At 43.6% G+C, this 11,173-nt stretch overlaps 1 long non-coding RNA gene across 1 annotated transcript; it reads left to right on the top strand.

Moving 5' to 3' along the window:
• Positions 1 to 4,576: 4,576 nt before the first annotated feature.
• Positions 4,577 to 9,303, top strand: LOC149972849 (uncharacterized). The gene is made up of 3 exons (XR_016490718.1): positions 4,577 to 4,635; positions 5,052 to 5,173; positions 8,764 to 9,303. It is a non-coding gene; the product is annotated as an uncharacterized LOC149972849 (long non-coding RNA).
• Positions 9,304 to 11,173: the final 1,870 nt, after the last annotated feature.

Here is an 11,173-nt window from a genome sequence, read left to right as displayed (position 1 = left end):
CGCCACTGTTGAGCCTGCTCTTTACTGCTGTGTGTGTGAGTGTACCTGGCTGCGCGTGTGTGCGTGTGTGCGTGCGTGCGTGAGTGCGTGTGTGTGTGTGTGTGTAAGAATGTCTGATGTTCACCATGGGAGACATCTATTCAATCCGTATTGAGGAAGTTCAACGTTACAGCGTGATTGAAATTTAAAGTCAATGTTCCCGCGTTAGTGGAGACTGCCTTCATGGTAGGTGCTGTATACAGATGAAGGATCTTAATGTGAGACAGTTTGCGACAGCAGGAAAAGAATCCTGCAGCACCAGGAAATGTGAATGATTATGTGGATTATAATTAATGGCCATTCAAACCTTGAATAAACAACAAGTTTGCATTTCCACAAAAGAGTGATCAAATTAAGATCCTACATTTGTAGTTCGGCTCAATTGGAAATTATCTTTACATTTCTGTAAAGCTTCAGCGACAGACAGGGTCTGACCTCTGGATCCTTCAGCTGCACCACACACACCCTCCTAGGACCCTAATGAGAGTATTTCCACATTTTGTTACGTTACAGCCTTATTCTAAAATTTATTAAATGTTTTTTCCCCCTCATCAATCTACACACAATATCCCATAATGACAAAGCAAAAACAGATTTGATAAATAATTTATAAATAAATAAAAAACTGAAATATCACATTTACATAAGTATTCAGATCCTTTACTTACTACTTTGTTGAAGCACCTTTGGAAGCGATTACAGCATCGAGTCTTCTTGAGTATGACGCTACAAACTTGGCACACCTGTATTTGGGGAGTTTCTCCCATTCTTCTCTGCAGATCCTCTCAAGCTCTGTCAGGGTGGATGGGGAGCGTTGCTGCACAGCTATTTTCAGGTCTCTCAACAGATGTTAGATCAGGTTCAAGTCCGGGCTCTGGCTGGGCCACTCAAGAACATTCAGAGACTTGTCCCGACACCTCTCCTGTGTTGTCTTGGCTGTGTGCTTTGGGTTGGTGTCCTGTTGGAAGGTGAACCTTTGCCCCAGTCTGAGGTCCTGAGCACTCTGGAGCAGGTTCTCATCAAGGATCTCTCTGTACTTTGCTCCATTCATCTTTGCCTCGATCCTGACTAGTCTCCCAGTCCCTGCCACTGAAAAACATCCCCGCAACATGATGCTGCCACCACCATGCTTCACCGTATGGATGGTGCCAGGTTTCCTCCAGATGTGACGCTTGGCATTCAGGCCAAAATAGTTCAATCTTGGTTTCATCAGACCAGAGAATCTTGTTTCTCATGGTCTGAGAGTCTTTAGGTGCCTTTTGGCAAACTCAAAGTGGTCTGTCATGTGCCTTTTACTGAGGAGTGGCTTCGGTCTGGCCACTCTACCATGAAGGCCTGATTTGTAGAGTGTTGCTCTGTCAGAATAATCATCAGGTTCTTGGTCATCTCCCTGACCAAGACCCTTCTCCCTTGATTGCTCCTGCGGCCAGCTCTAAGAAGAGTCTTAGTTGTTCCAAAGAACGATGGAGACCCATGTGTTCTTGGTACCCTGCCCCAGATCTGTGCCTCGACACAATCCTGTCTCGGAGCTATACGAACAATTCCTTCGACCTCATGGCTTGGTTTTTGCTCTGACATACACTGTCAACTGTGGGACCTTACGTAGACAAGTGTGTGCCTTTCCAAATCATGTCCAATCAATTGAATTTACCACAGGTGGACTCTAATCAAGTTGTAGAAACAAATCAAGGATGATCAATGTAAACAGGATGCACCTGAGCTCAATTTCGAGTCTCATAGCAAAGAGTCTGAATAAATAAGATATTTTTGTTTTTTATGTTTCATCCATTTGCAAAAATTAATACAAACCTGTTTTCACTTTGCCATCATGGGGTATTGTGTGTAGATTGATGAGGATTTATTTTTATTTAATCAATTTTAGAATAAGATTGTAAGGTAACAAAATGTGGAAAAAGTCAAGGGGTCTGAATACTTTCCGAAGGCACTGTACACACACACTTGCACAGTGAGAACTCTCACTGGCGTTAGCATATTGAGAGATGTTAGTTCGCTATTCATCATAGTTAGTCTCCTGAGTCCTGTGTGGTTCTCATACCAGAGTATTGGCAGCAGCCATTACCCTGCCCTCAGACACACAGTCATTACCTTTCCCCTCTGTAATTAACGACCATCTCACCTCTGCCATCAACAATACCAAATGCCTAATTCAGAATCACTAGACTGCTGGTGTGTGTGTCGGCACCAGAGGAGGGAAGAAGCTGAAAGTCGTAGAGGACATCAGTGACATGAGCATGCACACACACATACACACAATCCTGTTCCCTCCTGCTATGAGTCATCTCTCTCCTATTTGAGCTGCCTCCTCCAAATGTTCCAATTAGACAACAACAAATATGTTCCACAAGGGCAGAATAAAACGGAAGAGGAGAGTAACAAAAGAAGAAAGCATATGAGTGTGGAGGAACAGCAACACAGCAGGAAGTCACATCTAGAATGATTCATTCAGTAACTGATCATTTCATTCGCTGATTCATCTTAATGTATTTATGTCCCAGCAGAAGCCGGATCCTCTCCTAGAAATACTAACAATCACAGCTTACATTTCAGATGGTAATTTCAGGTTTGTATGGTAATTTCAGGTCACACAGCGTGTGTGTGTGTGTGTGTGTGTAGGAATGATATCGCTATTCCTTGTTATTTGAAGACAGATCATTTGTCTTATTTATAAGGCTCACACACACACACAGACAACAGCTCCCACGACATATGGTTTCCTTCTGCCCACTCATTCCTGCTGTGTCATACCTACATCCTCTCCTCCACCTTCTCCTCCCTAAATTCCTTACATACTATCTTTCAAGTATTCATCCCGACATTCTCTCTATCCTGTGTGTGTACTCATGTGTGCCAGGTGTCAACTGGGCTTTAGCACGTCTTTAAAATCAGACTCCTTCTGATCTGAGCTTTTAATAATCTCTATCAATGATGAGTACACACACACACAAACACACACACCTGTATAAGAGTGCTACCATGAGAAAAGCACAAGAGAAATGGCTGAGGAGGAGCTGACATGACAGATAAGGCTAAGAATCTCCATCTCTGTGAGATCACAGTTAAGACCAGAAGAAAGTCTGACTTGATCCCTCCCCACCTCTTCACGTCTACAGAGTTAAGACTTATACATCTAGCAATCTATATTCAGACTGCTGGCAGAGGGAAATACCTGCACAGCCTCTAAAGCACATCAGTGAGCAAAACCATCCTCCCTACACAGGCACAAATACACACACCAATACCAACACACACCTCCCATGCCTCCTTTGTTTCATCCACAACAATGTCAAGACTCTCCATTTCAGATCTAAAGGAGAGGCACTCCTCCTGAGAGGGGGGAAGAGAGACAGAGGTGTGGAGTCAGAGATATGTAATAGGTCTGTAGAGGAGTGGGGGGGATGAGGGTCATATATGAGAGTCCTCCATTAACACACATGCACGTGTGCACACACTGACACTGACACTGACACGCACACTGGCACACACACATTCATGCAGCATGTTCCACTGCTAAGGCCAACATACACACCCACACCAGATTCATCAAATGTTTCTATCTCGGAAATGGTTTGTTTGTGAACAGTCTATGCAAACAGAGTTTGTGGGGAGTCTTGCCCTTCAGGTTCCGAGCTGCTTACTAGGTTTTCCTGTAGCCTATATCAGCCTATATCAGGGATTCAGGGATGACTGCACCTGATGGTCGCTGGCCTGTGGTTCTGAAAGGTCAGATCACAGGATTCTGATTACCGTTGTGCATGGAGCTGAATCTCTGATTGCCGCTGTCCATGGATCCGAATCTCTGATTGCCGCTGTCCGTGGTGCTGAATCTCTGATAGCCGTTGTCCGTGGTGCTGAATCTCTGATTGCCATTGATATTAGCTAGTTTCTTTACTTTAGCGCCTTTCCAAGATGGCTGCCAGTCCAATATGGCTGCCAATGAACAGATTGGGTTACAGATTGCTACTGTTATTTCCCACTTTCAAGTGTTGTAAGTCTACAGTTAAAAGAAACAGAAGCCTCCATTACTCCGTGCTCTTCCTGGCAAGTCACTATACACGTCTGCTATATGTGCTGTAATACTGAGTGAATCATCTCTTTCTCATCCAACAGGCATATTTCTCTCTAGACTGCATCCTGTCACTAAAGACAGATACATGTATCAAACACAGGCATGCATGCAGATGAGTGTCATTCTATAAAGCTATAGATGGTTTAAACAGACAGAATCTGTGTCATAATGATAGTCCTGCGTTATATCTGGCTCTACTGTCCCTCTGCTGTCACTATGGATCAGTGTTTCTGCTGCTGTCTGACACAGATACACACACACACACTCATACACACGTACGCAGGCACATACAAAAAACACACAAATAGGAGTCCAGATTAAAAACAGGCTGTTTATGCCACGGGCCTCAGCTCTTTCCAGCCTGCTGGTAACAGGCTGCCACCTTGATGGATGTGAGAGCAGTGTGTGTCCAGCCCCCTGTAGTGCCATAATGAGTCAGATCCAGCAGACAGACAGACGAACCGACCCTGGGGAAGGAACGGTTGAACAGAGGCTTGACAGAAGGAAAGGTGGGTAGGACTGTGTGTGTGTGTGTGTGTGTGTGTGTGTGTGTGTGTGTGTGTGTGTGTGTATCAGGCTGGAAATAAGTGGGTTTACTATGACTCTGGCTGGACTAGAGGCTGGAATAACTAATCTGTTAGCATGAGTGACTAAACAAGCTGTATGTTTTAACAAGGGCAGGATGAGAGGACAGTAGGGAAGCCTTTTTCCTGCCTCATTGCCAACCAGACTGAGTACTCATAGGTTGTTATTTACCTCATACATACATAATACACAGTCACTCAGTCACCCACAATTATGTCTGTCATAGGAACCTTGCCTGAGACCTGAAGACTTGCCTTTTCTCCCTGAGAGAATGCCAAGGCTTTAACTCAGTAATACAGTCTCCAGAAAGTCCTGGTTAGTATTCTGTGTGTTCCAGCAGGTGTTTCCTGTGTGTAGCAGAGAGAGAACCAATCATTATGGTAATGCCTCAGACACCTATCAGATGGGCTTTCCTGCTGCTTCATGGGAATAAGCTACTAATATCTTATTCTGACATTGGAGGTGTGTATAAGGCCTGTGTGTGTGTAGTGTGTGTTTGTGTGTGCATGCGTCCATCCATGCATTCTTGTGTGTGTGTGTGTGTGTGTGTGTTGTATGAATCATAAGGATAACATTTTTGAATTATATAGACAGAAAAGCATCGTTGTGTGTGTGTGATTACAGAGAGAAAAGTAGCATTGTGTGTGTGTGTGTGTGTGTGTGTGTGATTACAGAGAGAAAGCAGCATTGTGTGTGTGTGTGTGTGTGTGTGATTACAGAGAGAAAAGCAGTGTGTGGAGACCGCTGCAGTCTTCAGAGGCTGCACAGCTCAGAGCTGATGGTGACAGGAGAGACGAATACTGAATCGATTAGACATTTATATTATCAAAACACAAACTTTACACATATAAATAATCAAAACTTTGAAACTTGAGATTTTTTCACAATTTCAGTGACAGCTTGCAGCCATTTTAACTCTCTCTTTCTCCCTCTCTGCACCTCTCATTTTGAAGCCAATACTGCAGCTCTGGGGACTCATTTCTGAGTGCTTATACAACATTTAATGTAGTCTACAGTCAGTTCCTAAAATGTGAGCAGGATCAATACATGAAATGTCTCTATGCATTTACACTGGGTGAACAGAACATAAAGAACACCTGCTCTTTCCATGACAGACTGACCAGGTGAATCCAGGTGAAAGCTATGATGATCCCTTATGGATGTCACCTGTTAAATTCTCTTCAATCAGTGTAGATGAAGGGGAGGAGACAGGTTAAAGAAGGATTTTTAAACCTTGAGACAATTGAGACTAGAGGTCGACCGATTAATCGGAATGGCCGATTAATAACAATCGGAAATCGGTATTTTTGGACACCGATATGCCCATTTTTTTTTTTTTTAACACCTTTTATTTAATCTTTATTTAACTTGGCAAGTCAGTTAAGAACACATTCTTATTTTCAATGACGGCCTAGAAACGGTGGGTTAACTGCCTCGTTCAGGGGCAGAACGACAGATTTTCACCTTGTCAGCTCGGGGGAACCAATCTTGCAACCTTACAGTTAACTAGTCCAACGCAATAACGACCTGCCTCTCTCTCGTTGCACTCCACAAGGAGACTGCCTGTTACGCAAATGCAGTAAGCCAAGGTAAGTTGCTAGCTAGCATTAAACTTATCTTATAAAAAACAATCTATCATAATCACTAGTTAACTACACATGGTTGATGATATTACTGGATATTATCTAGCGTGTCCTGCGTTTCATATAATCTGACTGAGCATACAAGCATACAAGTATCTGACTGAGCGGTGGTAGGCAGAAGCAGGCTCGTTATCATTCATTCAAACAGCACTCTTGTGCGTTTTGCCAGCAGCTCTTCGTTGTGCTTCAAGCATTGCGCTGTTTATGACTTCAAGCCTATCAACTCCCGAGATGAGGCTGGTGTAACCGAAGTGAAATGGCTGGCTAGTTAGCGCGCGCTAATAGCATTTCCAACTTCACTCGCTCTGAGCCTTGGGGTGGTTGTTTCCCTTGCTCTGCATGGGTAACTCTGCTTCGATGTGGTGGCTGTTGTCGTTGTGTTGCTGGTTCGAGCCCAGGGAGGAGCGAGGAGAGGGACGGAAGCTATACTGTTACACTGGCAATACTAAAGTGCCTATAAGAACATCCAATAGTCAACGGTTAATTAAATACAAATGGTATAGAGGGAAATAGTCCTATAATTCCTATAATAACTACAACCTAAAACTTCATACCTGGGAATATTGAAGACTCATGTTAAAAGGAACCACCAGCTTTCATATGTTCTCATGTTCTGAGCAAGGAACTGAAACGTTAGCTTTTTTACATGGCACATATTGCACTTTTACTTTCTTCTCCAACACTTTGTTTTTGCATTATTTAAACCAAATTGAACATGTTTCATTATTTATTTGAGGCTAAATTGATTGTATTGATGTATTATATTAAGTTAAAATAAGTGTTCATTCAGTATTGTTGTAATTGTCATTATTACAAATACATAAAAAAAAATAACAAAATAAAAAATTTAAAAAAACGTCAGATTAAATCGGTATTGGCTTTTTTGGTCCTCCAATAATCGGTATCGGCGTTGAAAAATCATAATCGGTCGACCTCTAATTGAGACATGGATTGTGTGAGTGTCATTCAGAAGGTGAATGGGCAAGACAAAATACTTAAGTGACTTTGAACTGGGTTGCCAGGCGCACCAGTTTGTGTCAAGAGCTGCAAAGCTAGGGCTGTATAAAAAACGTACGTGATCGGGAGTCCCATTAGGCGGCACACAATTGGTCCAGCGTCATCCGGGTTAGAGGAGGGATTGGCCGAGGGGGCTTTACTTTATTCATTGCGCTCTAGCGACTCCTTGTAGCAGGCCGAGGCACCTGCAGGCTGACCTCGCTTTTCACTTGAATGGCGTTTCCTCCGACACATTGGAGAGGCTGGCTCCCGGGTTAACCGGGCGAGTGTTGAGAAGCGTGGTTTGGTGGGTCATGTTTCGGAGGACACATGACTCGACCTTCGCCTCCCAAGCCCGTTGGGGAGTTGCAGCGATGAGACAAGATCGAAATTGGGAGGGAAAAATATATAGAAAAAATAAGAAGAAGAAGAACTGCAACACTGCTGGGTTTTTCACGCTCAGCAGTTTCCTGTGTGTATCAATAATGGTCCACCACCCAAAAGACATCCAGCCAACTTGACACAACTGTGGGAAGCATTGGAGTCAACATGGGCCGGCATCCCTGTGGAACGCTTTCGACAGATTGTAGAGTCCATACCCCGATGAATTGAGGCAGTCTGACGGTAAAAGGGGGTGCAACTCACTATTAGAAAGGTGATCTTGATGTTTTGTTCACTCGGTGTATAATAGCAGTATGTAGAGTAACCATACAGTACAGCTGTCCATTAACACCTTCAATGTGTGTGTGCATACGTCAAATGCACAGCATCACGTGAGTCCAATGATCGCTGATGCACGTGACGGGGGAAGGCAGGTGTGCGTATTGATGTTGCAAAAACCATCAAGCGTAGTGATGAAACTGGCTCTAATGAGGACTGCCACAGGAATGGAAGACCCAGAGTTACCTCTGCTGCAGACGATAAGTTCATTAGTTACCAGCCTCAGAAATTACAGCCCAAATAAATGCTTCACAGAGGTCAAGTAACAGACACATCTCAACATCAACTGTTCAGAGGAGACTGCATGAATCAGGCCTTCATGGGTGAATTGCTGAAAAGAAACCACTACTAAAGGACACCAATAATAAGAAAAGACTTGCTTGGGCCAAGAAACACGAGCAATGGACATTAGACCGGTGGAAATCTGTCCTTTGAGTCCAAATTTGAGATTTTGGTTCCAGCCGCCATGTCTTTGTGAGATGCAGAGTAGCTGAACGGATGATCTCCAAATGTGTAGTTCCCACCATGAAGCATGGGGGTGTGATGGTGTGGGGGTGCTTTGCTGGTGACACTGTCTGTGATTTATTTAGAATTCAAGGCACACTTGACAAGCATGGCTACCACAGAATTCTGCAGCATTACGCCATCTCATCAGGTTTGCGCTTAGTGGGACTATCATTTGTTTTTCAACAGGACAATGACCCAACACACCTACAGGCTGTGTAAGGGCTATTTGACCAAGGCGAGTGATGGAGTGCTGCATCAGATACCTGGCCCCGACAATCACCCGATCTCAACCCAACTGAGATGATTTGGGATGAGTTGGACCACAGAGTGAAGGAAAAGCAACCAACAAGTGCTCAGCAAATGTGGGAACTCCTTCAAGACTGTTGGAAAAGCATTCCAGGTGAAGCTGGTTGAGAGAATGCCAAGAGTGTGCAAAGTTGTCATCAAGGCAAAGGGTGGCTATTTGAAGAATCTCAAATACAAAGCATATTTAGATTTGTTTAATACTTTTTAGGTTACTGCATGAATTCATGTGTTATTTCATAGTTTTGATGTCTTCACTATTATTCTACAATGTAGAAAATAGTAAAACATAAAGAAAGACCCTTGAATGAGTAGGTCTGTCCAAACTTGACTGGTACTGTACATAATACACCGTCACCCACAATTATTTCTGTAAACTTCATATATAAACTCAGCAAAAAAATAAACGGCCCTTTTTCAGGACCCTGTCTTTCAAAGATAATTTGTAAAATTCCAAATATCTTCACAGATCTTCATTGCGAAGGGTTTAAACACTGTTTCCCATGCTTGTTCAATTAACCACAAACAATTCATGAACATGCAGCTCCTGTGGAACGGTCGTCAAGACACCACAGCTTACAGACGGTAGGCAATTAAGGCCACAGTTCTGAAAACTTAGAACACTAAAGAAGCCTTTCTACTGACTGGTATAGAGGTCCTGGATGGTAGCTGGCTCAGCCCCAGTGATTTACTGTGTAATGTGATTATGTGACTGATGTAATGTGTGCGTGTGTGTACATGCATGTCTAATGCCGCGTTCACGTGCTAGTTGGAACTAGGAAACTCTGATATTTCCGACTAGCTAACAGTTTGTAGTTATACACGTGCCGCATTTCACAAATCAGCAAGTCAGAAATGTTTTAGTTTCCTAGTTCTGACTAGCATATGAAAGGGGCATGAGCGCCTATGTGCATGTGCCTGTCGTTTAAAACACGTCATAGTTGTATGAGTCATAAGGATAGTCTTTTTTTTATGCTAATTTGATGCAGATTATAGAGTCAGTGTTTGAAGATAGCTGCTGTCTTCAGAGGCTGTATAGCTCAGAGCTGATGGTGACAGGAGAGACGAATACTGAATCTATTAGACATTTATATTATCGAAACACAAGCTTTATATACACTGCTCAAAAAAATAAAGGGAACACTTAAACAACACAATGTAACTCCAAGTCAATCACACTTCTGTGAAATCAAACTGTCCACTTAGGAAGCAACAATGATTGACAATACATTTCACATGCTGTTGTGCAAATGGAATAGACAACAGGTGGAAATTATAGGCAATTAGCAAGACACCCCCAATAAAGGAGTGGTTCTGCAGGTGGTAACCACAGACCACTTCTCAGTTCCTATGCTTCCTGGCTGATGTTTTGGTCACTTTTGAATGCTGGCGGTGCTTTCACTCTAGTGGTAGCATGAGACGGAGTCTACAACCCACACAAGTGGCTCAGGTAGTGTAGATCATCCACGATGGCACATCAATGCGAGCTGTGGAAAGAAGGTTTGCTGTGTCTGTCAGCATAGTGTCCAGAGCATGGAGGCGCTACCGGCATTTCTTTGGGGAGCCGCACAGCCCTCCATGTGCTCGCCAGAGGTAGCCTGACTGCCATTAGGTACCGAGATGAGATCCTCAGACCCCTTGTGAGACCATATGCTGGTGCGGTTGGGCCCTGGGTTCCTCCTAATGCAAGACAATGCTAGACCTCATGTGGCTGGAGTGTGTCAGCAGTTCCTGCAAGAGGAAGGCATTGATGCTATGGACTGGCCCGCCCGTTCCCCAGACCTGAATCCAATTGAGCACATCTGGGACATCATGTCTCGCTCCATCCACCAACGCCACGTTGCACCACAGACTGTCCAGGAGTTGGCGGATGCTTTAGTCCAGGTCTGGGAGGAGATCCCTCAGGAGACCATCCGCCACCTCATCAGGAGCATGCCCAGGTGTTGTAGGGAGGTCATACAGGCACGTGGAGGCCACACACACTACTGAGCCTCATTTTGACTTGTTTTAAGGACATTACATCAAAGTTGGATCAGCCTGTAGTGTGGTTTTCCACTTTAATTTTGAGTGTGCCTCCAAATCCAGACTTCCATGGGTTGATAAATTTGATTTCCATTGATAATTTGTGTGATTTTGTTGTCAGCACATTCAACTATGTAAAGAAAAAAGTATTTAATAAGAATATTTCATTCATTCAGATCTAGGATGTGTTATTTTAGTGTTCCCTTTATTTTTTTGAGCAGTGTATTTAAATAACCTGAACTTTGAAACTTGTTAGGATGAGTCAGTGACA

Source organism: Oncorhynchus mykiss, chromosome 22, assembly GCF_057628025.1.
Source record: "Oncorhynchus mykiss isolate SJ-2025 chromosome 22, ASM5762802v1, whole genome shotgun sequence".
In the NCBI taxonomy this organism is placed as follows: Eukaryota; Metazoa; Chordata; class Actinopteri; order Salmoniformes; family Salmonidae; genus Oncorhynchus; species Oncorhynchus mykiss.
The sequence above is the reverse complement of the archived record's forward strand: the minus strand, read 5'-3'. Positions and strand labels throughout refer to the sequence as shown.